This window comes from Crotalus tigris, unplaced genomic scaffold, assembly GCF_016545835.1.
Source record: "Crotalus tigris isolate CLP2741 ecotype Arizona unplaced genomic scaffold, ASM1654583v1 scf7180000024461.2689607, whole genome shotgun sequence".
In the NCBI taxonomy this organism is placed as follows: Eukaryota; Metazoa; Chordata; class Lepidosauria; order Squamata; family Viperidae; genus Crotalus; species Crotalus tigris.
This window is the reverse complement of record NW_024100631.1, coordinates 903,809-931,176: the sequence shown is the minus strand read 5'-3', so window position 1 is coordinate 931,176 and position 27,368 is coordinate 903,809. Positions and strand designations below refer to the sequence as shown.

Genomic DNA, 27,368 nt, shown 5'->3' with positions numbered 1-27,368 from the left:
CACCCAACAGCTTCAGGAGATATGCTCACCGTTGGGATTTATGGGAGCAGCTTGTGAATGATAACCTGTTTCAGGAGGCGGGAAGTTACCTGGAGCTAGAAATTATACCCACACCCAAGGCTGTGTGTGTTAGGGGGTGCAATCATAAACAGAATTAAACCACCGGCAAGAGAAGCAGCTTTTAATAACGGCTCTGTTAACAGGGACCATTCACAAAACAGTTGGATGATAAGGCAACGGTGGCTATGGGGTTGACGCTGAGATGGCTAAACCTGCAAGGCAAGCAAAAGGGCTTCAAACGTAGTCAAGGTGGAGCTTTCAGATGTGGCCTGTTTTTCCTTGAAGGTTAATTGGAAGGTCAGGTGCCTGTCCTGGGTGTGGTCCTGACCTTGTTAGTCTTCTGAAAAGTCTTAGTCTTTTCTTAAGACATGGGGGGGGGCAGGTTGTTAACAGAGCCTAGAGTGCCTGGGATTGTAATTGTGATCTTTATTAGGAGCATCCCTGACATATGTTCAATTTATTGACATTTGTTGACAGCCAGTTTGGTCTAGTGGTTAAGCTAGAAACCAGGAGACTGTGAATTCTAGTCCTGACTTAGCCATGAAAACCAACTGGGTGACTGTAGGCCAATCACCAGGAGGCTGTGAGTTCTAGTCCTGCCTTAGCCATGAAAGCCAACTGGGTCACTGTGGGCCAATCACCAGGAGGCTGTGAGTTCTAGTCCTGCCTTAGCCATGAAAGCCAACTGGGTCACTGTGGGCCAATCACTAGGAGCCTTGTGAGTTCTAGTCCTGCCTTAGCCATGAAAGCCAACTGGGTGACTGTAGGCCAATCACCAGGAGACTTGTGAGTTCTAGTCCTGCCTTAGCCATGAAAGCCAACTGGGTGACTGTGGGCCAGTCACCAGGAGGCTGGGAGTTCTAGTCCTGCCTTAGCCATGAAAGCTAGCTGGGTGATTTGGAGCTCATCACCAGGAGACTGTGAATTCTAGTCCCTCTGTCTCTGCCCAACCCACTTCACGGGGGTTGTTGTTGCGGGGAAAATAGAAGGAGGAAGGGTATAGTATATGTTCACCGTTTTACCTTACCTATAAAGTAATGAAAGTAGGATCAAAAAAGAAATCTAATCAGAAAATCTAGTAACAGCCTTCCTCAAGCTTTCTCCCGTGGCCACTCAGCTCCTGCTCCAATTCCTCCCCCCCTCCTCCAAAGCGACCCCCCCCCTCTCCTTTGCCTCAAAGCCAAAGAGTGTGTGCCCATCACTCACCCCTTGGCTGGACAGCCAGGCCACTTTTCCTCAAGTCTCTGGTGATTACTTAAACTAAACACACCCAGCTGCTTCCACTTAGACCCTCTTGAGCATGGAGACCCCCCCTCCTCCTTCTTAGCCAAGCAAAAGGGGGAGGGCGAAGGATCGACGTCAGATCCCCAGTGATCCTCTTTCTCTCTCCCCCCCCCCCCAGAAATGCTGCAAGGGAAGAGAATGTGATCAGGAGCCATGCTAATTTATTTCGTCCCAGGCGCTCCTGGCAGGGATCAGGGAGGGAAGGAAGCGCGTGTGTCTCTCTCTCCTCGGAAAGGGCCGGCCTCGTGCTCAGCTTGCGCTGGGAAGAACAATGCTCCCATTCTCCAGCCTCGTTGGGAGCCACCCTGCGCACAGAGCATGCCCTGTTGAGATCAGCTGGTGCACGATGCTCGGCTGATATAAGGTTACCCCCTTTGAATGGCAGGCTGTGCCAAGCCCGGAGAGTGCCAGCTCCATTATTTACATACACCCTTCCAGCAGGAACAAAGCGGCAGAACTAGTTTACTTCGAGCTGGAAGGCGAAGAGGAGCTGGCTTGCGAGGGAGGCAGGCAGGAGAAAGGAGGGGAGTTGGAGGGAGGATGGGAAGCGTGATCCGGCCAACGAGGAGAGGGACCGGCTTGGGTGAGACTGTCCGGAAGACTCCCAAGCGTCTCTTGCTGAGGCTGACCCTTCCAAAGCAAACGTCCATCCATCTTAAAGGTGCCAAGGTTAAGAAACACTAGTCTAGTAGTTACTCCGAGGAGTTTAATAACCGAATAACAGAGTTGGAAGGGATCTTGGCGGTCTTCTAGTCCAACTCCCTGCTCATGGAGGAGACCTTTCTGGATAAGGTGGGGTCCTTGGTGCTTTCTCAGCTTGGTTGTTTTCTTGCAGATTTCCTGACCCAACTAAATTATCATCAGTGGGAGGAGGAGGAGGAGGAGGAGGAGGAGGAAGAGGAGGAGAAGAAGGAGGAGGAGGAGGAGGAGGGTGAGGTCTTTGGTACTCTCTCAGCTTGCTTGTTTTCTCGCAGACGTTTCATTACCCAGCTAGGTAACCTCATCAGTGCTGGAAGGGAGTGGGGTTTCCAGGGAGAAGGAGGAGGAGGACTGTGGGGTCTTCCTCCCTGTAAACCCCACACCTTCTAGCACTGACAACGTTACTTAGCTGGGTAGTGAAACGTGTGCAAGAAAACCACCAAGCTCAGAGAACATCAAGGACCGCACAGTCCTGACATCGTACTGTTTATGTTCGAGGATGCATGTTGCACACAGCCCACGAAACGCCCGCTCTCCTTAGAAAAGACCTATCCTCCCTCAATTCACCCTTCTCATGCCTAGGTAGGTTCAATCCACGGCTAGCAAAAATCTGAGCAGATAGGCAACGGGGATCCTTCCCTGTCCCCCCCCCCCTCCCGGTCATCTTCCCACCAACTCGGATCTCATGCCACAAAGCGGATCCCTCTCTCTTTCGACATGCTTCTAAACTGCCACTCAACGGTGCTGGCAGGCTGGATCCTGTCGCTGCAGACAACCTGAAAGAGGAAACCGCTGCCTTCCCCCCCCCCTTCTCCCCTTGGCTTGTCGGAACGTCTTCTTTCTGTCATCCGGGCTCAAATCTCTTGTGACAAGAGAGGCGGCTTGGCGAAGGTCTCCTGCATCAGCAAGCCCATGAAGAGCAGGCTGGCAGCAGCCGGGAGAATGACTCTGGCAACGCTCTAAGAAAGAGGGCGGAAGCTGGGAGGGGAAGGAAAGGAAGGGCCAGAAGCAACCCAAGATAAGATCAAGCCAGCTGGGTGAACAGTAGCTATGCACTTGGTGAGGGAGCACCATCCTACAGAGAGAAATCTGACTTTCCAGCGCTGGAAACACTGGGGGATGCTAAAGAGCGGGCCTTCGGGGCTACAGAGGGAAGAGCCTTTGGGGGAAATTGAAGGAAGCTCAGAAAGACTCCGAAAAGCCCAAACAGAAGGCTTTCGTGCTTAAAAGAAAGACACCCGGCAGGCCTCTGGTGCGATTTAGGCTGGGGAGTGTTGGGACCTCAGCCCCAAAGATCGCTACAAAGTGTGAACTCATTTAAAAATGTTAAATGTTTGGCTTGACTTACGAGCAAATCTATTTTGAGGGCTGTGCGGTTTGACCGGGACATACTATAATATGCCTTCCTCTTCCTATTTTCCACACAAACAACAACCCTGTGAGGTGGGTTGGGCTAAGAGAGAGGGACTGGTCCAAAGTCATCCAGCCAGCTTTCAGGCCTAAGGCTGGATTAGAACTCACCGTCTGCTGGTGATTGGTCCAAAGTTACCCCGTCAGCTTTCAGGCCTAGCGTGGGACTAGAACTCACCGTCACCTGGTGATTGGTCCAAAGTCATCCAGCCAGCTTTCAGGCCTAGGGCGGGACTAGAACTCACCATCTCCTGGTGATTGGTCCAAAGTTATCCCGTCGGCTTTCATGCCTAAGGCTGGACTAGAACTCACCGTCTCCTGGTGATTGGTCCAAAGTTATCCCGTCAGCTTTCAGACCTAGGGTGGGACTAGAACTCACTGTCTCCTGGTGATTGGTCCAGGACTAGGGCGGGACTAGAACTCACCGTCTCCTGGAGATTGATCCAAAGTTATCCTATCAGCTTCCAGGCCTAGGGCGGGACTAGAACTCACCGTCTCCTGGTAATTGGTCCAAAGTTATCCCATCAGCTTTCAGGCCTAGGGTGGGACTAGAACTCACCGACTTCTGGTGATTGGTCCAAAGTTATCCCGTCAGCTTTCAGGCCTAGAGTGGGACTAGAGCTCACAGTCACCTGGTTTCTTGCTGGTGCCTTAACCCCTAGGCTTAGACTAAACTGGCTCCCTTCTCTTCTGGTCCAGCACCTTCACCAACACACCACAAAGGTTTTATTCCTTTTTAGGATGACTTTATGGTCATCAAGCTTTTTTCCCACGCTCCCTGACTGGTCTCACTCACTTCCTAATCTGGAAAAAAAAAAACCTATGAAAATCATTTCCTCCGGTCTTCCTTTGGCATCGAACGACAGCTACTGCAAGTCACAGAACCTAGTCCTCCACAATGTCAATCCTAAATTTATTCAAGGCTGATGCACTCCACCTAAAATCTTTGCCGGTTTTAAAAAAAAAAAAAAGGAAAAAAAATCCAACAGACAGAACGAAAAAGAGCAGGAAAGAAATGCCAAAGTGCCCTCATCCTATTCCTAATAGAGGCTTTAAAATAAATAAATAAACTAGGATAATCCTTTGCCTGATGCCTTCCAAAGTCTGAACGCGAGGATGGTTTTAAAAGTCAGGCTAGGTAACGCACCCAGACCGCATTTACAGATGTGTGCAGATGTTTCTTTCTCTCTGTTTCTCTTTCTTCTTGTTTCTTTTTTTTTTCCCCTAAGCAGACGACGTTGTCACCGTACATCAAGCTTTTGTCAAAGGCAAAATACTGCTTTGTTCCAAAGCTGTCTTTACTTTCTTACTGATGAATTAATGAGGATGTTTTTCTTTCGTTGTTTTTTTTTTTCTTATCCTCCTCGCCTGCAAAAGACAGCAGATCACAGGGGAGAAGTTTTAAAAAAAAGAGAGAGAGAAGGAAGCATTGAAAGGAAACAGGTTTTGCCACTTGCAACACGTTCAGAGGAGAAGGAAGAAACAAGACGGACAGCTGCAATTGTAGCCACAAACCAGCTTTGTGGCCTTGGTTTTAAAGGCCGGATTAACATGAGCCAAAGGACAGCTGGGTGGAAACAGACTAGGATTCATCAGCCACTTGAAGGCTTCCCTATAGTTGGCTAGTTTAAACAACCTTTCTTCCCCCTGTTTCTGGCCATTTATGTTTCATCTTGCAGGAAAAACTCAATTCATTCTACTTCTCCCAAACAGCTGGAAAATAATCCAGGGCAGGGAGAGATCAGGATGATGGGAAATAGGTTTCTCCCCCTCCTTCCAGGTTTCTTTCTTTTACCTCCCCCCCCCCTTTTTTTTTTTTTTCCTCAACAGCTTTGCTGAATAGGCAGCTGCTTTCTGAAAAGAATTCAGCACCTGGTCCTTTTCTGAATGGGGTGGACTGAAGTGGGATAGGCTTCTTTCCCCCCCCCCCCCCGATAATAAATAAATAAATGACTGGTGGAATTTGCAGAGAAACTGCTGCTATGTGTATGTTTTTAATACCTTTTGTTTCAATTAGAGAATGGGATACTTGGGGATAGAGAAGGGCTCAAGTGTCCAGTTCTGGGCTCAGGACTTTTAAAGACACAACTTTGGAAGGGTGACAAAGGAGGGAAGTGAGATAAAAGGGAAGCAGACAAGCTGGAGCTGAAAAATACATTTAAAACAAAAAACTATTTAGAAGAGGATTAAACGCGACCTCTACCACCTATAGCATTGTATCTAGGGGGTTTGTTTTATAGACAGTTAATGCATGAATATTTCAAGAGTAAACGCAATTCCTGTCTGCAAGTCTCTGTATGTGTGTATAGCTATGTTTCTCTCTCTGTGTATGTGTGTGTGGTTATGTTTCTCTCTCTCTCTCTCTCACACACACACACAGGGAAAATTTCAAAATATGGTTAAATAAAAAACAGATGCATTTCAGTCCTGATACAATTATTAATCCGGCTATCAAATTATCTTGACTGCCTCTTTAGTAGTTTTGAAAGTTTCTGGTTTATGAATCAATTCGCTGTTTTACTTCGACATCTAATCAATGGCGCCAATCGAGTTTGCCAAGGTCACCTTCCGACATTTCTGGGGAGATAAATCTAAATAAACGTTCTAGCATCTTCTCGGTCCACCATCCTTAAAACAGGCATTCTTCAAATCCTACAGTCAATGACTTGGGAGGTTTAAAGACGCTGAGCTTGTCAGCTGGAAAGGGTTCGAGAACCGAGCGCCGCACGATGGAGTGAGCTCCCGTTACTTGCCCCAGCTCCCGTTCGCCTTGCAGTTCGAAAGCCTGCAAATGCGAATAGATCAATAGGTACCATTTTGAGTGGGAAAGTAATGTTGTTCCATGTGCCTTTGGTATAGAGCCACGCTGGCTTGTTGTTGTTGTTGTTAACTGTGAAGTCGTGTCCGACCCATCGCGACCCATGGACAATGTTCCTCCAGGTCTTCCTGTCCTCTACCATCTTCTGGAGTCCATTGAAGCTCACGCCTACTGCTTCAGTGACTCTTTCCAGCCACCTCATTCTCCGTCGTCCCCTTCTTTTATTGCCCTCCGTCTTTCCCAGCATCAGGCTCTTCTCCAGGGAGTCCTTCCTTCTCATTAGGTGGCCAAAGTACTTGAGTTTCAACTTCAGGATCTGGCTTTCTAAAGAGCAGTCGGGGTTGATCTCTTCTAGGACTGACCGGTTTGAACGCTGACCGGTTTGAACTACCTGACCACAAAAAGTGTCTTCGGACAATGCTGGCTCACTTGGCTAAAAAACAGAGATGGGCACCAAGCTGTAGAGTCAAACATAACTGGGCAGCTCTGACTGATCTCCTTTTCTGGATTCAAACTATTCTCCAATCTTACCTGGGCTATAGCAAATCTCCTCACCTGTTACAGGAGCTGATAGATTTAATTCCGGCCGGTTTATTTCCATTCCTCTACTGACACGGCACTTTGCAAAAACTTCTCCTCAATCTCCTTCTATTTCTCATTCTAAACCATCCATCAAGATACATTTTTTTTTTCTTAAGAGAGACATCAGCAAGATTTAGCAGTTGAGCCACCAACCTTCAAACACTTTGGATATCATATTTCTCATCGGCAAATATTGGAAGAATAGAAGACACACGCCGTTGCATTTTACTGTTCGCTTCAGCATGTCATAAATCTGTTCTCAATACGTAAATCAATAATTTGCTGGAGTGGCCTTGTCCCTGTCAGTGAACAGTGTAGTTTTCTGGAACCCCGGGAGGAAAAAAAAAAAAAGATGCTCAAAAACCTCTGTAGTGCATTATAGAAACCAGGAACTGTAGACATTGCAAAGGACAAACTGCAAAAACTCACATCTGCAACAAAATGTGGAGTATGCTTTTTCTCCTCAGAGAATTGAGGAGAATTGAGACCTCAATTGTCTCCAAGAAGCATCTGGTTCCTAGGGACTACAATGTGGGGACTTTCCATGAAGTGGGTAGAATCAATAAACGAAGTCCTGCATGTGCACATACACCGTACGATGGTAATAAAATATTTTTATCCCTTAACATATAATTGTAGTGAAAAACCAAAATCAAAACCAAAGTAGGAGCTATCAGTAAATATTAATTTGTGCAGAAGCCTCTGTTTTGCAAACACCTCCGCGTTCCTAAGTGCCTTCTTTGGCTTTGTAGAAATGAACTGTACTGCAGTACTAAAGGGCCAGAGGACATGTGCAATCTGAATAATATTGGAAGCCTAGTATGTGCATGTTGAAAGTACTGCATAAGAACTCCCTAACTTAATCTACTAGGTTTCTAGCAGGATGTAAATAGCTAGGTTTTCGAAGACGCACTTCTCTGAAACACTCATTTTACCGCCTTCTAATCCAAAACACATTTATAATTTTCACAATCATACTGAGACTGGCCTTCCTGGTTGTTCTTATAGTCATACCTTGTCTCTGCCTTGTTCTCCCCGTTTTACTAAGATCTAACCTGCATTTTTCAAAAGTAGATAGAAGAAACTGCATGCCTTCTCATAAGCACTAGCACTAGACGGCCCGTAGGACTTCAACAGTGCTGCGTTCCTTGGATATCCAGTGTGCAACAACCTGAGCCTGGATCAACAGGCATACATTTGCGCAAGCCAGCATTGTCTTTTGCGATACGGATAGTCCTTAACTTATGACTCTAAAGGAGTCTGCCCGTTACAGTATGTCAGAGGTGGGGAATTATGGCCCTTTTATGACTTGTGGACTTCAACTCCTGAGCCAGATAGTTCCCCATCTCTGCAGTAAGTCATGGTGGTCCTAAAGCAAGTCACCACGTCACTGACTCGTTTTTACAATCTTTTTATTTTTATGTTGGCGATTGTTAAGAAAACCCCATGGTTTGTTCTGGGGGTTAGGGTTTGCTGAAAACCAGAAGTAAATTTTGTGATGCTGCAAAGGTAGATCAATTGCCAAGTTGTTTAACTATGGGGAGGGGGTAGCCATTGGAACTTTGGACCCAGGTTATAAGTACCATTGGGGGGAGGGAAAACGCCGGAACTTCAAATGGTCACTAAGCAACCAGTCATAAGTGAAGGATCATCTGTCTTTATATCAAGACACTGTAGAGCTGTCTCAAGTCAGAGGTTGAATTGAATAGAATAGAACTGGAAGGGACCTTGGAGGTCTTCTAGTCCAGCCCCCTGCTCAGGCAGGTGAATCTGTACCATTTCAGACAAATGGTTGTCCAATCTCGTCTTAAAGACTTCCAGTGTTGGAGCATCCACGACGTCTGAAGGCAAAGCTGCTCCCCTGGTGAATTGTTCTAACTGTCAAATCCCCTTGGTGTTTTCCCCGTGCACAGAAACTTAGCTGGACTCCAAATGTTTGCCTTTCTGTTTCTCACGGCACGCAACTCGCATTGCAAGATCTAGAATTTGGCACCACAGCACTTAGCTCAGTGGTTCTCAACCTTTTTAATGCCGCGACCCCCAATCGGTCGTAAGTCGAGGACTACTCAACTGGTGCAGCACCGTTTGCAGACTGGGACTTTTGGCGGGCTCAGCAGGGCAGAGACAGCCTGGACAATTCCTATTGGCTTTTGAAAGCCCATAGAATTAGACTTTATTCAAGAGAGTCTCTTCTATTGGCTTTCAAAAGCCAATAGAATAAAAGGGAGTAGCACAGCTAAGGAAAAGGGGGAAAAAAATGGCGGACTGCGTTGTTTGGTGACCCCCGTGAAATGGTCGTTCGACCCCAAATGGGGTCCCGACCCACAGGTTGAGAACCACTGACTTAGCCGAAACGCGCCCACTCCCCAAGTAAAGATACTGTCCCAAGCATCTGTTTTTTAGCCCCACCATATCCAGCAGGTTTGATGTCTGCATGGAATCCTTCCAATCTCTAGGTCAGTGCAAAGAGCACCTCTTTACTGCAGTCTAGCTTTACCTGCCCAGGTGAAAGGATCCTTTCCCTTGAGCATCGTTTCCTGCTCTGTACCGGCCTACCCTTGGGAGGAAACATCTGCATCTTTTTACCAGGAAGCCTCCAGGATAAAAACAGGAACTGCTTGAACAATTGCCCAGGATGGATCAATATTCCTGTTGCAAACCAGAAAATGCTGGCTCCCTCCTCCCCACCAATTTTACTTCACCTATTGATTTCTTTTGGATTTATCTTGGCTGAAGGTAGCCTGTACAACAAGCACATCCTCTTCCAATTTCTCCGCCCAACTACCACTTTGAGAACGTAGTGACCGGCCTCAAGTCCTCCATGCCTGGCATCAGGTTGAGCCTGAATCCCTCAAACTTCATCGAATGCTTTTAAATCAAGGCATTTAGCGTGTGTGTGTGTGTGTGTGTGTGTGTGTGTGTGTGTGTGTGTATCCAGCACGCGCACAAGAAGGGCAAAAGAACTAGCAAACGATGAAGGGGGACTGAAAAACCCAATGCCCCCTGAGCACACATGCGCACAACCCCATCAAAGAAGATCAGACGGATCCCGGAACAGAACCAAAAAAGGGGATAAGTATAAGCGAGCGAAAGCAACCGGCGTATGCTAGCAGAAAGAAAGTGATTGAGCCCAGGAAAAAGAAAATAGTAACCTTGGAAGATACCAACACAGCAAGAGACGCGTGCCCTTTAAGAACAAACCAGGCAGAGAAAACGGACAGACCGATGACTAGATCGAGAAGCCAAAAGACTCCCAGTCATCTTGTATTGTGCTCGGACGATGTCGGCAGTGTTGGCGGATGAAAGCTTAGCTTTTGTATTAAACAGTTTTTCTTTTAATATTATCCTGGTGCTCTTTCACCCTCCTTGAAGCTTTCCTTCAAACCTTATTCTTGCCTATTTCCTTTACTTGGTTTCTCTAAAAAAAAAAAAAAAAGCAGCAACGCTTTTGTGTTAGGAACAGAAAAGGTTAATTACACTGCTGTTGTCAGATCAACAGAGAAGCTGCAAGAGAAGGGACTGCCACACCCCCAGTGTTAGCAGCTGTTGACCCAAATATAACATGGCCAGGGGGGAAAAAAAAAGCCCCACAATTGCACCTACTTCTCTAGAAGCACAGCTTGCTCTTGAAATTAGGAAATTACTGGGTTGGGGTGGCAGGTTGGAATCCTTCTTGACTTCCAGCGGATTCTACCTGTCTGGGGTACCTGCCTTCTCCACCTCTCTTTCCAAATGTGTCTGTGTGGGAGGTGGATTCAGTGGCTGAAAGCCGACAGATCGTCTGGATAAGAATTACTGAGCATTATAGTATTATGAGCAGCCTGCACAAGGGATTAAAAATGTACAAGCACAGAGTTGCTTTGGGGAATAGGACCAACTCCCTCCCAATTTTGATGCTTCTTCAGAAGGAACATTCAACACTCGGTTCTTACGTTGCAGGAAGCCAAAATGCGGCTTCGTTTGGCTCCTGGTTTAGCTTTTCTTGTGTGTGTGAAAAAGCCAGTCACTGTAGCTAGGTCAGACCAGGTGCCTTCGTTAATGTGTGAATGAAACTTGGATTCTCTCCCAATTCTTCTTACGGTTGGTTACAAGATCAGAAAATAGATCTGCCCTTGGCAGCCTCGCCAGGCTTGGCAAATCAGCTAGCTTCACTTTTGCTAACCTTCTGATTTGTCCAGTCCTAAGCTCATCCAGCTGAGTTTGTGGTCTAAGGAAGGATTCTTAGTGCCAATTTCACCCACACACACACATTCCCCCCCCCCAAGGTTTGGTTAGACACATATCTGCAAACCGGTTCGCCTATTCCAGAGAAAAATAAGCGTTTGCATTGGCAGGTTAAAATCCACTTTGAAATGTGAACTTAAAAGCCTCTGCAGGAAAAAAAAAACAGTATTGTTTAGCAAACCATCCAGGTTGGCAGAAACATTTCTGGTGTTCTTATCATTAATTACACAGACTTCATTGTTTTGCAACAGTTACATATGCTTTTGTAAGCAGTCACAACATGAACTGCGGTTAAATATATATATATTTTTCCCTCTTCCTGTTCGCTTTAATGTTAACTACCCGAGGTCTGGCACCTAGTCACACTATCGGGACTTAGAATAATTCTGCAAAGCACATTAACACCTAGGTCAGGTTTGACACGTCTAGCAAAAGCCAACCCAGATGTTGATTTTGGGCTTAGAACTGTGCATGCCACAGTCAGGATGGCTTATTAAACCATAGGTTTCAGCTTAACTAATGGCATGAACTCGTTCTAGCTTATTCAAGAAAGCCCAGTCAAATAAAATAGGGCTTAGCCGTGTATGAACCTGGCTGCACACACCTAATAATTTAATGCATCTACACCACCAATATCAATCAACAATGTATATCACAAAAGAAACTGATGTTCTACTACTGGTAAGTAGAATTTCTACAGGTTGACACAACTGCTCTGCCCATTACAGGTTTTTCAACAGCTACGTTTAAAAAAAAAAAAAAGTTATTTGCAGTAATATGTAAAAGCAGAAGTTCTGCCTGCAGCTTCAGCTGCTACCAATTGCAAATGCCTCCGAGTTGCTCTAAAAATAGCTCTGGGCATCGGCAACCATTAAACACCTCACATATCGGTTCTTCCTTTCGCGGGAAAAGATCAAAAGCTGAGCCCTGAGAAAGTGACAGAACCCATAAAAGGCTTTCACGTTAACACCTTGATCTCCAGAACAGTTCGGCGTTCAACCCAAATCCCAACCACAGCTTTCCCACCCTCCCTTTCCATCTTGCTTGCTTATATATTTACTTGTTTATTCATTTATTTGTTTGAGAAAATGTATCAGGCTTCCTGATTCACTCACAGTGACTGTCCATGGGAGTGGGTTGGTCTTCAGGCCTTCTTATGACGTCTACACAGTTGGTCTGATGTGGTTCTGTTTGCTTGTTTGTTTATAACTCACTCGTGGTGACACCGTGCAGCTTGCAGAAATAAAAGCCTAAGCACAAAACTCAAATGAACCCCCAACCCCCTTGATCACAACAATCAAACCAACCACTGGATGGGCTATGTATCACCTTTGGGTCCTCAGGCTCTCTCAAAAGAGTGTCAGAGTGGGGGGCTGATCTTATTTCGGCAGGGATGATGTTCCATGGGGAGGGATGTAAAAAAGATGCTGAGACTCTAGAGCAGTGGTTCTCAACCTTTTTAATGCCGCGACCCCTACCGGTCGTAAGTCGACGACTACTCAACCGGTCGTAAGTCGAGGACTACTCAACTGGTGCAGCACTGTTTGCAGAATGGGACTTTTGGCGGGCTCAGCAGGGCAGAGACAGCCTGGACAATTCCTATTGGCTTTTGAAAGCCAATAGAATTAGACTCTATTCAAGAGAGTCTATTCTATTGGCTTTCAAAAGCCAATAGAATAAAAGGGGGCAGCACAGCTAAGGAAAAAGGGGGAAACAATGGCGGACTGCGTTGTTTGGCGACCCCCGTGAAATGGTCGTTTGACCCCAAATGGGGTCCCGACCCACAGGTTGAGAACCACTGCTCTAGAAAGAGTGCAGAGAAGAGCAACAAAGATGATCAGGGGACTGGAGGCTAAACCAGATGAACCGGTGCAGGAATTGAGTATGTCTAATTTAACGAAGAGAAGGACGAGGGGGGACATGATAGCAGTCTTCCAATATCTCAGGGGCTGCCCCAAAGAAGAGGGAGTCTAGCTCTTCTCCAAAGCACCCGAAGGCAGGACAAGAAGCAAGGAGAGAAGCAACCTAGAACTAAGGAGAAACTTCCTGGCAGAGAGAACAGTTAACCAGTGGAACAACCTGCCTCCAGAAGCGGTGAATGCTCCAATACTGGAAATTTTTAGGAAGAGACTAGACAGCCATTGAAAAAAGTGACTTGTGACCGTTTTTGACACCGTTTTCACATTGCAGCATCCCCATGGCCGTGTGGTCAAAATTCAAACACTTGACAACTGACTCGTATTTATGACGGTTGCAGTGTCCTGGGGTCATGTGATCCCCTTTTTTACAACCTTCCGACAAGCAAAATCAGTGAGGAAGCCGGATTCAATTAACCACCGTGTGACTAACTCAACAACTGCAGGGATTCAGTTCACAAACTCTGGCCAGAAAAGTTGTAAAAAATGGGATGAAACTCACTTAACCAATGTCTCACTGGGCCACAGAAATTTTGGGCTCAGTCATGGTCAGAGGACTACCTGTATGTTTTGCCAGCAACTGGGTTTCTACCAGCTTGGGACTCCATCTGCTATTGCATTCCTGGGCAGTTGCCCTTTTAAAGGAGTCAATTTATTCCAGGCTTGTCCTAAGTCAGCACTTAAGTAAGGCGTGTTAAACCACACCCTTCCATTAAAGTAAAATTAGCAGGCCACTCGCTGAGCTGTTTAAGAAAGAAGCAACCCAAAACTCCCCTGCATTTATTCTTCCCCCCTCCCAAAATGAATCTTGATCAAAAGCAATTAGTTAAACGCCAGGAGCAATTTGACGATAAATAAATATTCTTTTGTTATTAGACATTCTGCAGTGTAATTGAAAAACACACATTCCTGAGCCACTTATAGCGATGTATTTGAACTTGTGAACCAATGTTTGCGGGTGTATGTGTGTGTGTGAAAGAGAGAGAGAGAGAGAGAGAGAGAGAGAGAGAGAGGAGGGACAGTGGGGGGGGGGCTTCTGTCTTTGTCAATAATCGCATAATTATACAATCCCTGAAATACATGCTCGTTGACAAGGTTTCAGGGGATTTTAATCATTACAGGGGACAGGGTTCTCCTTTCCCACCATGTAAAAGAGGGATGTCCATTTTATTTCCATATTTAACGTACACATTCGTCAATAAAGAAAGCTCCTCATTTCCAAAGGGCTGATTTAACAACCCCGACTGCTCTTTAGAAGGCCAGCTCCTGAAGTTGAAACTCAAGTCCTTTAGCCACCTAATGAGAAGGAAGGGCTCACTGGAGAAGAGCCTGATGCTGGGAAAGATGGAGGGCAAGAGAAGAAGGGGACGACGGAGAAGGAGGTGGCTGGATGGAGTCACCGAAGCAGGAGGCGTGAGCTTAAATGGACTCCAGAAGATGGTAGAGGACAGGAAGGCCTGGAGGAACATTGTCCATGGGGCCGCGACGGGTTGGACACGACTTTACAACTAGCAACAACAACGTCAAAGCAGCAGCAACAAGAAATGCAGAGATCTTCAGGTGACCAAAGTTGTATTTTTTTTTAATTGATATTATTTTTACTTTAATGGAACAACCGATCGTCTGGGAGTTCTGCTATCCCAACCATTTTTAATGGATTTCACATCCTTTATTTAATTTTACAAATCTTGACAGAAATGCCAGGAAACTTGCAATGCTATAATTATATTTCTTCCAATGGTTGTAAGTTATTAACAAGGCTGTCAAAACACCATAATTATTTTATACCAAGTTTGACTGATTCCATAAGCTGCCTCTTTTTAACTCTACAACATCCATCCTTCCAGTTTCCTCCTTCAATTAACAGTGGTTGTGGGCACACAGAAGATCTTGTGGCTATTTAAAGGAAAAGCTGCCTCCTTATTTGAAAAATCACATCAAAACTCTGTCTTACAATCCAGGGGATGAGATCACCGTCCTTAGCCACTATTTTGCAACCTTCAAGAACCAAAGGATCCAGTTTTAAGCTTCCTACTAAAAAGCAAAACAATGCTGCAGGGATAAAAGAAATACTCAAACAACAATTGGGTAATAAGTATTTCCCCCCCTTAAACTCTCCAACATATGAATGCAATAAGAAGCAACGAATCTGTTTTGTATTAAAGTGTCCGGTGACAAGAATCACGTCAACAAAGCAATTGTGAACATGTCTGATTCAGGAACCAGTGTGGAAGGGGGATCATCTGATATAAATGATCCCAAATCCCTCAAATTCCAATTATCCATGAGCATTAATATGCACTGGAAACAGGGAACTGTTGATTGGGGGGGGGGGGAATCCATTAATAACAATCAAGTAAAATAGAATATTTGTAGCCCAAGGATGAACTATGGGGTCCTTGGCACTCTCTGAGCTGGGTTACTTTCTTGCAGACGTTTCATTACCCAACTAGGTAACATCATCAGTGTATGATGTTCTGATGATATTACCTAGTTGGGTAATGAATCATCTGCAAGAAAATAATCAAGTTCAGAGAGCACCCAAGAGCTCCACTCCTTAGTCCAACTACTTCCTCCAGCCCCCCCCCTTCTTTTTTTTGCAAGAGTTTGCTTCATGACCCATTCTTAAAATCTAAATTAAAATCCTGCAGGCTTTTCAGGTGAGCTTAATATGACTGCCCTACTATAAAAAAGGTCTTTCTGCAAAAACATCTCTCTTGATGAAGTATCGCTCAGTATAACTCATATTTTGTAGGACAAAAATGTCAGTAAAAAAAATTAAAAAGTTGAAGGTGAGCAGATTTCAGTCTCTTATTCCATCACTACCTAATCCCTTGCCCTTCCTTCCTTCCTGGCTGCCTTCCTTAAACAAGGCAGGATTTTTATAGCTGGAGACATTCACCCAATTATCTCTCCAGGAAGATTTATCAAGTTTTCAACTGTCAAATGCAGCAGAACAACAAGAACCCAGCAGAACATCTGTTTGCTTGCAGGGCAGGGCATGTTGGAGGCACAACGGTTCCTACATGTCTGTGTGGTTTAAGCAGCACAGAAATGGCCCCAGAAGAGCAGCTAGCCCTCCCTCAGCATGGCTATCTCTTTAAAAGGAGGACTGGATCAATCTACAGAAAATAAGACCTTAGCTGCTAAGCACAATGTCTTTGAAATCAGAGACAGCGTGAATTTCAACAGCTGCTGGAAACAAGAGAAAGATAAAAATTCTTCCTTTGCGTTCCCCTTAAACACTTCCTGAATAAAGCTATTTGCCTGTCACTGAAAATAGGATGTTCAGTTGAAAGGGCTTTTAATTCTGATCCAGAAAAAGGCCCCGAGCGAGAACACACTTGAGCATGCAGGCTATTAATCCTGGCATAGGTGGCAAATCTCTATTAGGGTTGAGGGCGAAGTCAGGGTCTTGAAATAGTGCAACCAATGTTGGTCTCCACGCTATAAAAAAAATATGTTGCGATTCTAGAAAGAGTGCAGAGAGGAGCAACAAAGATGATCAGGGGACTGGAGGCTAAAACATATGAAGAACGGTTGCAGGAACAGGGCAGGGCTACTCTAGTGAAGAGAAGGACCAGGGGAGACATGATAGCAATCTTCCAATATCTGAGGGGCTGCCACCAAGAAGAGGGGGGGTCAACTTAGTCTCCAAAGCACCTGAAGGCAGGACAAGAAGCAATGGATGGAAACCTATCAAGGAGAGAAGCAACCTAGAATGAAGGAGAAATTTCCTGGCAGTGAGAACAATTAGCCAGTGGAACGCCTTGCCTCCAGAAGTTGTGGGTGCTCCATCACTGGAGGTTTTTAAGAAGAGAATGGACAGCCACTTGTCTGGAATAGTATAAGGTCTTCTGCTTGAGCAGGGGGTTGGACTAGAAGACCTCCAAGGTTGCTTCCAACTCTGTTATGGTCCCATTATGTTGGGCGCCAACAGAAATCTCCAATCTCTACTGAGATTCTAAGACCTTATCCTTGAGTTTAGACTCGCAGTGTTTCTCAACCTTGACCATTTTAAGGCATGTGGACTTCAACTCCCAGAATTCCACAGCCAGCATTGCTGGCTGTGGAATTCTGCGAGTTGAAGTCCACATGCCTTAAAATGGTCAAGGTTGAGAAACACTGGTTTAGAGGGCAAGAGACAATCTTCAGATGGAAGAAATAGTAAAACTGAATCCTGTTCCTTTCGTCTTTCCGTCCCAATGTTCCACCATTCTTAGGACCATACAAAATGCAGGTGACCTAGGACCCTGGATCACCCTTCTCCAACTCAGAACAGATGGTTGAGCCAGGAACATCCAGATTTCCCAGTATCCAACACATCAGAAGGACACAAGGTTGTAAAAGACTGCCTTGATCTGTTCGAGTGTAAACATCCTGAAACCATCAAATGATAAAGGACTTTGTAAGACTTTGCAACTAAGAAATCAGCTAGCTTTTCATTTAAGCTATATTTCCATCAGGATCAAGGGATGCTGCCGGCGCTGCTGCTCGCTTGCCAATTCTTTCAGCAAACCAGCCAAGCAAAGAAACATGTCCAACTGCACTTTAGAGCAGCAGCTGACTCAGCTTGGGGAGTCTATTTCAAGATCTGCAAGAAATGCAATACTTATGGTATCAAGTTGGTAACCTCCCTGCCCACTGAGAAGGACAAGGGATGGCATGTAGGAAACACAGCCCACTAGTAACAGGGGACTTTAACTACCCTGACATTAACTGGGAAACAAACTCAGAATGGGGGGGGGGTCAAACAGGTTCCTGATCAACCTAGCTGACAGCTTTGTCATCCAAAAGGTAGAGGAGGGAAGTAGAGGGACACCTATAATGGGCCCAATTCTTCCTAACAGAGAAGAAGTGATAAAAGGGGTTGAAATTGCTGGAATGTTGGGGAAGGGAGACCATGCCATATTGGAATTCAATATAATGCAGACCCAAGCAATAGAACATAATCAAACCAGTGTCTTAGACTTTAAAAGAGCTGATTTCAACAAACTTAGAGAATGAGCTTGGGAAGGATTCCATGGATGAAAATCATAAAGGGGAAAACAACTCAAGAAGCTTGGGGAAGTGTGAAAAATATGATTTAAAATGCTCGATCCAGCACAATACCACATATTCTTAACTTGTACAATCTCTAGAAAGAAGCGCCTTATCTTATAGGACTTCTTACACTTCATTATAGTTTTAAAATCACTCCTGTTCATTGGCTAACTCTTCCATACCTTCCTACATTGAAATCTGTTGAGGAGTAGGAGTAGTAGGAAGAAGAAGAAGGAGGAGGAGGAGGAGGAGGAGGAGGAAGAAGAAGAAGAAGAAGAAGAAGAAGAAGAAGAAGAAGAAGAAGAAGAAGAAGAAGAAGAAGAAGAAGAAGAAGAAGAAGAAGGGGAAGAGGAAAAAGGAGAAGGAGAAGGAGAAGAGGAAGAAGGAGAAGGAGAAGGAGGAGGAGAAGGAGGAGGAAGAGGAAGAAGAAGAAGAAGAAGAAGAAGAAGAAGAAGAAGAAGAAGAAGAAGAAGAAGAAGAAGAAGAAGAAGAAGAAGAAGAAGAAGAAGAAGAAGAAGAAGAAGCAGCAGCAGCAGCAGCAGCAGCAGCAGCAGCAGCTGGTTGATCTGGTCTAGATTCCCAATTAAACAGCTGGCTTTGAACATTGTTCCCTGGTCTAATTAGATTTGCCATTAGCTTGTTTTCCATCACTGGAGTTTTAAAACAAACTGGAGTGGTTAAACTATGGTCAAGGGTCCAAATTTAAGATTAATGGTTCATCTAGTGGTATTAGCTAATGTTGGGAAGCAAGAACTTTCCAAGGTTTCATTCAAGGAGGCTTCTTCAAAAAGAGATAACAAGACAGAGCCTGAATAAATAGTGAATTATTCAACAGTACTGATAACCTTCCCTAACCCTGATAATCTCTGGGCGATCAGAACAGGAAACAGAAAAAACAAAAGGAAAAAAAAATACAGCAATAAAATCCAGTCCCCAAATGCCAAAAGATTCCATTCTGCTGAGGCATTGCATGACAGCGTCTCACGGCTCAAAGAAAAATATTTTTCACCCTTGCGTTTTTTTCCAAGCCTTGGAGATGAAATGGTGTGGGTTTTTTTTTTTTTTTTAAGGAGTGAAAATATATTTCACGCTAATGGATTGTCTGCCACAAGATGTGGTTGTTTTTGACTAGATTACATGGCTTTCAAGGAAGCGGTGAGGGCGGGCAAATTCATATTAATGAAGATCCATCATGAAACAGTGATCCCTTGGAAGTCCAGATTTCTTGGGGAGACAGCAAAAAAAGAAGAAGAGCTTTGGGGGGTTCCCCTAATGTAACCATCTCACAGTTTCTCAACCTTAACAATTGTAAGATGTGTGGATTTCAACTAACCATGGTGAAAAGGATTGTAAAACCAGGGGAGACTCATATAATCATCACTTTGCCTAGTAATGGAAAACCTGGTCCCAATTCTAAGTCAAGGACTATCTGTAATTCACAACAAGTGTAAGAAAATTCACTGCTTTCCTCTGCAAGTTTACATTTCTGTTCAAAAATCCCCAATGCTACTTTTTGTGTTTGTTTCGCTGCCTTCAAACTCCTGGCAACTCTGTGGACAAGTCTACGCAGTTTCTTTGGCAAGATGTTCGGGAGCTGTTGGCCATTTCTCAGCCTTCTTCCTAAGGGGGGGGGGAGAGAGAGAGAGAGAGAGGGAGAGAGAGAGAGAGAAAGAGGGAGGGAGGGAGAGGGGGAGAGGGAGGGAGAGAGAGAGAGGGAGGGGAGAGGGAGGGAGAGAGAGTGAGGAGAGAGGGAGAGAGAGGGAGGGAGGGAGGGAGAGAGAGAGAAGGAGGGAGGAGAGGGAGAGAGAGGGAGGAAGGGAGAGAGGGAGAGGGAGGGAGAGAGAGGGAGGGAGGGAGAGGGAGAGAGGGAGGGAGGGAGAGGGAGAGAGGGAGGGAGGGAGGGGGAGGGAGAGAGAGAGGGAGGGAGGGGGAAGGAGAGAGAGAGGGAGGGAGGGGGAGGGAGGGGGAGAGGGAGGGAGGGGGAGAGGGAGAGAGGGAGGGAGAGGGAGAGAGGGAGGGAGGGAGAGAGGGAGAGAGAGGGGGGGGAGAGGGAGAGAGAGAAGGACTGGCCCAAAGTCACTCCAGCAACTTCCATGCCTAAAGCAGGACTAAAACTCCCAGACTCCTGGTTTTTGGGCTGATGATGCCTGTAACCTATACCAAACGTGTCATCCTTCTGTGTAAACCAGAACATCTGTAACTTCCACAAGACAGAAACCAAATGCAGTTCACTGCTCCCAGTTCTTTTGAAATGCTTACCTGCTAAATTCTAATATCTGATTTGCCATTAAGGTTACTCAGTAGCAAGGAAGCCGCCTGTGCCGCCTTACCAAAGACAAGCTGTTCAGTTATTTCTGAAGAGAAAACTTGGACCAAATGTAGAATGTAGTCACATAACCGTTCCCGCCAACTGCATTACCTCCCGGGATGTGTTTCCCCCACAACTTTCTTCCTCCTCCACAGTTCTTTAAAAACCAGGTTTGTTCAATTTCTCAGCCTGTCTTTTTTTCTTTTTCTTCTTCCAAGGGGTAACTCCACCAAAATCGTCCTTTTGCAATACTCAGAGCACTATCGACTCCACTTTGTCCAACAAATTCTAAGCTCATCCCCCCCCTTTTTTTTTCTGGGTAGGTAATTACTCCCATAAGGTGATTAGATGATTGATGTGAGCCTGGTTCGGATCTTGCCCTTTGCTTCTCTTTTGGAAAAGAAATGCGCTGAACATGAGAAAACGGTTTTTACATTTGAACTTGTGAGATGGAGACCGCTGACTGATTGTAGCAGGGTCCAAAATCATGCAAAGTCCCAGACAACTGTACACAACCCCCTGGTGAATTTACACAGCTGTCCAGACAGTGTGCTTCAAAACACCACCTTAGCATACCATGTTTGATTAGGGCACTGGAGGAGGACTGGCGACCGAGGGTCAGGCTTTCCTTCCGCATCTGTGTAGTTTACTCAGCCTTAAGGGAATTGCTAGATAATAATCAACGACATGCTTGCTTGCAAAACCCACAGCCTTTCTGAAGTCCCAGTTCTGCCTGGTTCAGTGCTAAGCAAAAGGGCCTGAGCACAAGAACCGAGTTCTTGCAACAACACTACCGTGGTAAGTTTTACAGGAAGAGGGAAATCCCCGAGCAACGAGATAAGTAAAATACAACTTCCCAATTTCATCACCACAACGTTTCCTTTTAATGCAGAGAGATGGCAGTTCGGAAATTCTGCAGGGAAAAAAAAAAGTCCCACAGACTAGCTTTCTCCCCCCCCCCCGTTTTTCTTAATGCTTAGTTCTTATAGAACCAGGTTTTGCAGTTATATTTACCTACTTGCGCAACTGATACAATGCAACGAGAATAGAAATGCCCCATGCACAAAACGTTTGCTTGTCCAACTAGTCTGTAGATTTCAAAGAAAATAACAGCATTGGCTTAAAACCACCAAGAAACCACACCCGGTCATAACTTCATTTTTTCCAACAACATTAACTGCGAAGGAAAGTTCTCACACATCAAAATAACACGAGACCTGCTTTTCATTTTCAAGGACCCAGCAGCCATTCCTCCTAAGTGAAAATCATCTATAGCTAACACTCTAGTTGCTTTTCTTGGAAAGGTGCACACCTGTCCAGAAAGAAGTTATTTAGATGGTGGATCCAGGGTGATCTCAATAAGCTAAGCAGGGACAGATCTGGTTTAGCAAGTCTAAAGTTTAAATTGGGAAGATAAACATCTCAGAAAACAGAGGGCAACGAGCCAACTCCGTACTGTTAGCCCCAGATGTGCACAGATGCTGTCATAAATTCATCAGCTTAAAGTTCTGACTCGAAGGAGATTCACCTTAACCTGGGATGGTCACAAGTATTCCAATAAGGACAGAAGAACTTACCACCTTGCTCTCTAATTTTTCAGGGCTTTGAACATAGAGAATATAGCCCACCGTATTTCCATCATCAGAAGGCCACCCGTGACATGCTTTGAATGCTCCAGATGTTCTCCAGCTTCCATCTATGGCCACTCTTTGGCCAGCAGAAGCCTCAACTCCTGAACTAAGCCATATCTGGCTGAATATACCACAACTGACTTGATCCACACCAAAGCCATTTTTACCACTCGCAATGCCTGGTTTGACACAACGCACCCAGCGAATAGCAAGTCAACCAGGCTAGAGTTTCACAAGATGAACGGAGTCTATCAAAAAAGATGAAAAGAATTACCTTAAGTGAAATATATAATATTTCTTGCTAGATCAATGCTTTCCTTCCAATAGGACACAATAACCTCTGAGTACAACCATTCATTTAGTGACAGTTTCAAAGTTACAACGGCACTGGAAAAAGTCTCTTACGATCGTTTTGGCAACTGGTTCATATTTATGACGGTTGCAGTGTCCCGGGGTCAGGTGACCTCCTTTTGCGACCTTCTGACACGCAAATTCAAGGGGGGAAGCCAGATTCACTTAATAACCGTGTTACTAGTTTAACAACTGCAGTGCTTCACTGAACAATTGTGACAAGAAAGGTCATCACCTGGGGCCAAACTCACTTAACAACTGTCTTGCCTACTAAGAGAAATTCTGGGCTCCGTTGTCGTCACAAATCAAGGGTTATCTATATAAAATTGCACAAGTAGAATATATTAGCAATGCAAAGCTTTTTTTATAACTGCAAGGACACAGCATTAATCTAGGAACGTTTGCACTGCAAAACACAGAACGCATTGGAAAAAAACAACTAGATTTCTCTCTAGCGGTCTACAACACAACTAGACCTCAATTTACAAGATGCAACTCACCATAAGAAGACAGAAAAAGTCCTATAACATGAGCCGAGCACATGCTACTAATTTTGGGAGTTTTGGCCCTGGTAATCCCCTTGATTTCTGGATAATACCAGAAGCTCCTCTGGCATTTCCCCACGAACAACAAGAGCAATCGCATCTTGATATGAAGAAGAAGAGAAAAAAAACCAGAGTCAGCCTTGCTTCTGAATTCCCATCTTGTTTTGTTTCTGAACGTGTGTGTGAAAAGAACACACCCATCCAAATGCACACTTATGCCAACACAACTGCCTTCTGGAGAGGCAACTCGCCCCCTCCCACTCTGGCTCTCGAAAGAAAACAAATGGATCCTGTGTAGGTTGTTTATTGCAATGAACGGCGAGAAAGCAAAAGTTGCATATTAATGAGGTAGGGCTCTAGGCAGATGCCGCCATCCTATAAGCAGGACGAGCCTTTAAAGATCCTATGGGACCCCTGGCCTAGTTCGCTTTTGCACAGATCCCAACTCTCTACGCTGCGGGTCATGTCATGTGGGCATCCACAAAAATAGCTCCATCACCTCTAAAAACATCCTAAAAATGAACGATTGAAGAAACTGGGCATGTCTAGTCTAATAAAGAGAAAGACGAGGGGCGACATGACAGCAGTCTTCCAATATCTCAGGGGCTGCCCCAAGGAAGAGGCAGTCAAGCTATTCTCCAAAGCACCTGAAGGCAGGACAAGAAGCGACAGATGGAAACTGATCAAGGAGAGAAGCAACCTAGAACTTTCCTAACAGTGAGAACAATCCATCAGTGGAACCTCCAGAAGTCGAGGCTGCTCCATCACTAGTGATTTTTAAAAAGAAATTTGTCCAGAAAGGTATAGAGTCTCCTGCCATGGGCAGGGAGGTGGACTAGAAGATCCCCCAAAGTCCCTTCCAACCTTAGTATTCTGTGTTCTAAATTTAAGGATCGCAACACACTGCTCTATGGCATTATTGCCATTCATCGGAACCTGTTTTTCTCCTTTCATCTAATGACAGGGCTGGCTGGCCACACTAGGCTCACCCTGCACCATTAGCCAGAGTTCAATCATGGTTGCATTTTATCCCAAGCATATTCATACAATGAATCCCTACAAAATAATCCTTCAAGGTGGCCCTCTCCTAGGTTAAGGCTGCAGAGCGCAAGGGCTAAGCCACAAGTACTGATCGCTCCATTTAGCTAAATCCCTACTACAAACCAGATCTCGACCTTTAAGTTCTGCTGAGTATTCTTGGCTAATCAATTTTTTTCCCCCAAAACTTGACATAGCCAATCTTTCAAATGGGTGGCAAATGCCACCCTCAGTTTCAAAGTCAGTGCTATATTTGGGCGATAGGAAACCATGATTGATAGCAGACTCTGCCTCTCTCTGCTCCCCACCTGTCCATCTTTTGTTATTTTACTGAAGTATTCTCACCGTCTTCTCCATTGTTTATTTTACTTTTGTTTTGTTGACGGTCTTTTCATCTCTTTCTTTTTTTACTGTTGCAAGCTGCGAGATAAACAGCAAATAAACTTAACAAATAAAATAATAAATAAATAAAAAGGAAGGGCCTACTGCCTTGCCTGAAGAAGCTCTGGTTAAAAAAAAAAAGGATCGCTTGAATAGGGGTGGCAAAATTGCAGCCTTTTTTTGTTCTGCCAAAATGACATTTGGTGGAGGGAAGCTAAAGCTAGCATTTCCATGCAATTATTTCCACAAGCCATTTCAAGGGATACACAAGTGATGTAAACACAGACAGAGTCTTTTTTTTAAGTGATCTTTTGCCGTCTTTGTAAACCGGTTGATCAAGGTTCAATCATCTGAGAGACTGATAAGATCCCTTTCATCCTTCTCTTTTATTGTTCAAGCGCTCCCAAGTATCACTTGCAGGATCTGCTGGAAAGATAGGTACACCTGTCTATTCATTTCGGTTCCTTATTTATTCGCTTAATTACAGCCCTAATTTTGCGGTTCTCAGTCAGTTTCAAGGATGTTGACAAACACTTTTAAGAAAGAAAATCCATAAAGAGACTTACTTTGAGGACGGAAAGAATCCCCACTGCCAAGTAATTCCATGCACAGAGAACCATTTATCTTGTAAAAATGCCACCGCACACCAGCAAAGATAGACTTGCACATATTACTTGTTTTGTGAGCACTTTTCTCTTGATTGTGAACAAAACTCCAGATTATGGGTGAACCTAGTCATTGGGTTTACACTTTGTGGGAATCATCTTGAGGCCAAATGACATACAGAGGTGTAAGCTAATTTGGAAAGAAAACACACACCTTACTCCAGACACTGGAGCGATTTAAATCTCCCTAGATAAGCAACAGAACTGATTCATGATATAAATATACACCAAGCCAGCAATTCAAATTTAATCTATTATTGAAGAGTAAAGCACGTGAAATCTTTAGGTATTCTTCACTACAGAGAGAACCATACATTGTATACATTCTCCATTTTCACAAAAATGCAGTTTTAGAGAGAATAAAGCTGGGCGCTTTCTGACAATTTGCATCTTGTTTATTGGTGATCAGTGGACAAACCCCCTTGTTTGTCACAATGGCCTTGTGCAATTCTTTCAAACCACCCAACTTTGTCAAAGATAGGATGCTCTAAGGACCATCACCGAAGCAGAAGACACCGAAGCAGCTTTTCCAGCTGGCATCCGACCAAGATATATTAGACAGCAGAAATATTACGAATTCTCTTAACAACTGTTCTAGAGGCCCATCAATTTGATTAGCAACTAATTTGAGTGCTTGACAGATAGATAGCCATCGTTTTGCAGGAAAATACCAGGGAAAGTAAAGACAGTGAGAACAAGAACAATGACAAACAAGCAGGAAATTTCCTTGCATCTGCTACCACCACAATCGAGACAAGAAACATGCAGATTTCATCCTGTCAGCCTTCTGGTTAAAACAGTCACAATAACAGTCTGATGAAAAATACTTTTAGACTTCACATGCATGCAACTTCACCGCATGGAAGGGACATCTTTCTCCAAACACCCATTACAGCAGATTTCAAAAAATAGCACGGTTGTTTTCTTTTTAATCCACGGAAATGAAAGCTTTCAGAGTAACACCTGTACCTTGGGAGAAACGGACAGTGCTCAACCAGAAAAAGTTTGACAAAGTACAACAGGAAATCCTGAGGTGACTTCCTACACCTTCAAAGTGAATCTTCCAGGGAAAACAACAAGGAAAAACACATCATATTCATAATACATTCTAGACAGACCAATTGGCCAACTTTAGAACAATTCTTTATTTGGGCAAGTATCAGTGTTACTCCATATTACACCTTGCATGCAATGATCACCAGATTTCTAAGGTAGCCCGTTCTGGTTCAGTTGTTTTGACTTATTCCTTAAAAAAAAACACACACAATCCAGAATGGTAACACTACCCAAACCTTTTTGTTTCTTAATGGAAGGGAAGCCCATCGAAAATGACTAAGATATATAGCAGGATAAAAACACGTTACCAGAAATTCTTACCCATTCAGACTTTCCCATCACATCATGAATAAAAACTGAACAGAAAAACAAAACAACCAAAAAAAAATCACTAGCAACACAAAATCCCCCATTTTGTCCAAACTCTCTAAAAATATTGTTGCTCGCTTCGCTTAACTTTTATATGCAGAAGAAACAAGCCAATACCAACTTCAATACAATAATACCAAGCAAAGCAATTCCCTCCGATTATTCTTAATTTCTCTTCTGCCTTAAAAACCAAAAGCACATTCAGGCCAACAGGGAAAATCTCTCCAGCCTGATTCAACAGCTGCTTCTCCCAACAGCCAGAGAATTATCCTAGTTGGGGCAATTGACACCCCAGGCTCCAAAGCTCTCTATTTTCTCATTCAACCCAGTTTTTAAAACAGTGGTGCACTTTCTGCAGGGCTGGCATTTAAAGAAAGTTTTGCCTTCACCTCCCTGTGCTCCAAACAGGTTGGCAAGCCCATTACAAAGCTAAACCAACACACAGCTTGCCTCAGTGACCCTCACTGCTTCCCAGCTGAAATGGAGAGCAAGGGTCAACCAGAAGACTTGGCCTACATCAGCTCTGAAGAGGGCACAAGTACACCCAAGACAGTTGCCAGATGTTTAGCGTGCTTTGGATCACAGATGGAGACCACCACAGACCAAGACCTGAAGGTCCACCTTTAATTCGTCCAGATGTTGACATCGAGCCCCTCAAAAGTTCAATGAGATTGACCAGCACAAGCAAAGCGGTCCCACAGATGGAGACCAACAGAGACCAGCTCCCAGGTCTGAAGGTCCACTTTTAATTCCTCCAAATGTCAGTCCCACCCACTCAGCCCCCCCCGCTCCCAAAAGTTCAGTGAGACCGACCAGTGCAAGCAAAATGGTCCCACAGATGGAGACCAACACAGACCAGCTCCTAGGTCTGAAGGTCCACCTTGAATTCCTTCAGAGGTTGACCCCCAAGCCCCTCAAACGTTCCATGAGATTGACCAGCACAAGCAAAACGGTCCAGATGATGACCAAGCTCTTCCTCCCGTGTTCC

General features: G+C 44.7%; 1 protein-coding gene across 7 annotated transcripts in view; it reads right to left on the bottom strand.

The window, feature by feature from the left end:
- Window positions 1-27,368, bottom strand: part of FBRSL1 (fibrosin like 1) — a 456,102-nt gene that overhangs the window by 427,717 nt on the left and 1,017 nt on the right. The window lies entirely within an intron of this gene.